Here is a 2,292-nt window from a genome sequence, read left to right as displayed (position 1 = left end):
ATATCTATGTGCCAGGCACTGTTCTAAATACTTTAGATATTCACTCATTTAATAATTACAACATCCCCATAAGGTGGGTACTATTATTTTTTCAAAGATATTTTTAAACTGAAGTTTAATTTCCATAAAATAAAACATGCAAAATTTGAAATATAATTCTCTGAGTTTTGACAAATGTATATGCTTATGTAACCTTCACCTCAATGGAGATATAGCATATTTCTATCACTTCAGAAAGTTTCCTCTGCCCTTCTCAGTCCATACCATCCAGAGAAACCAATGTTCTGATTTCTTTTTTTTTTTTTTGAGGAAGATTAGCCCTGAGCTAACTACTGCTAATCCTTCTCTTTTTGCTGAGGAAGACTGGCCCTGAGCTAACATCTGTGCCCATCTTCCTCTACTTTATATGTGGGACGCCTGCCACAGCATAGCTTGCCAAGCGGTGCCATGTCTGCACCCGGGATCTGAACCGGCGAACCCGGTCTGCCGAGAAGCAGAATGTGCAAACTTAATCGCTGCGCCACCGGGCCGGCCGGGTTCTGATTTCTTATACCATAGATTAGCTTTGCTTTTTCTAGAACGTTGTATAAATGGAATCACAGCGTCTGGCTTACTTGGTATAATCCTTTTGAGATTCGCTCGTGCTGAAACCCGTAGCAGTAGCTCATCCCTCTTGTTGCTGAGGAGTATGCTATTGTACGAATACGTCTCCGTGTCTTCAGTTTACTTGTCGATAGACATTTGCATTGTTTCTAGTCTTTGGCAGTTATGAATGAAGCTGCTATGAACGTTTGTAGGCAAGCGTTTCAGTGGACATAGATTTTCATTTCTCTTGGGTACTTAGGAATTGAATACAGTGAGTGTATATTTAACTTTATGGGAATCTACCAAATAATTTTCTAAAGGTTATAAAGTTATCTGTTATTATACAAAAGAGGAAACTGAGGCCCGTCCAGATTCACTAAATGCCCCCAAATAACTTGTCCAAGCATATGTGTTCTACAGTCTCTCTAGTTGAGAAGGAATTAGAAAAAGAGCCAGCTGGCGGGGCTGGCCCCGTGGCCGAGTGGTTAAGTTCGCGCGCTCCGCTGCAGGCGGCCCAGTGTTTCGTTGGTTCGAATCCTGGGCGCGGACATGGCACTGCTCATCAGACCACGCTGAGGCAGCGTCCCACATGCCACAACTAGAAGAACCCACAACGAAGAATGTACAACTATGTACCGGGGGGCTTTGGGGAGAAAAAGGAAATAATAAAATCTTTAAAAAAAAAAAAAAAAAGAGCCAGCTGGCGCTGGGAAAAGAAAAGGCTGTGAGGCCAGGGAGGAGGTGCTAAAACTAGGGGAGCCAGCCTGGACCTTGGGCGACCCTCTCTGTGTCCTGGGGAGGGGCCCTGTGCCGTCAGGGGGCAGCGCTGTCCAGGCTGGGCTCTGGGGGTGCAGCCTGGCTTTGGCAGACAACACCCCTCCTCGCCACTCTTCTCCGGACCCCGGGCCCACCACTGCTCGCCCAGACTCCCTCGCTAGGAAGCCGCGGGCCGGCAGAGTGGTAAGCTCCCCTTTCCGGGGAAACACGCGGCTAGACCGCTTTGCCCAGGACGATTCTCCGCGGATCCTGCAGGTGGGACCCACTCCCACCTCCAGAGGCTGGTGGAGGGCAGGTTTCCACCTCTAGGAGGGGATCTGGGATCCACCTCTGGCCTTGGCGTGAGTCTTTCAGACTCGGCTGCCCCTGCCACCACCAACCCCAGGGTCGGCGCAGCCTGTGCTGGACTCTTACCTATTTTTGTCTCTTCCCAACTAAGTGATTTCTCAGTAAGCAGCTCACAAGAAGGGAGATCACATTTGCATCGTAAAATCAGACATCTCGGCTGAATTATCCTTTGGCTCGAAAGACACCAACTTGCAGATTCTAACAATAGAGTTGTCGACATTGAAACAGGAGTGGGGGAAATAGATTTTTTTATAGCAAGGAAATAGATTTTTAAATGTTGGCATTTGATACAGACAGCCATTTGAACCAGAAAATACCATCCGACATACAATAGGTAATTGATTGACTAGAAAGCAAACGCATTTTCATCAATGAGATGGAAACTGCCTTTTTTTTTTAACCTGAAGATATCCTCTCAGGAGGCCCAGTTTACCTGGCAATTTTCGACCTTACTTGTCCTTTCACTCTAATATTTTGATTTGCTTGAAAGGAAGAAGCGGAAATACATAAGAAGAGCTCATGATGAAAAGAGATGAGAGTCTGAGAGGCCTAATCAATCAATCAAGAGGTTGTCCTCAGCCC

Source organism: Equus quagga, chromosome 2, assembly GCF_021613505.1.
Source record: "Equus quagga isolate Etosha38 chromosome 2, UCLA_HA_Equagga_1.0, whole genome shotgun sequence".
NCBI classification, from domain to species: Eukaryota; Metazoa; Chordata; class Mammalia; order Perissodactyla; family Equidae; genus Equus; species Equus quagga.
The sequence above is the reverse complement of the archived record's forward strand: the minus strand, read 5'-3'. Positions refer to the sequence as shown.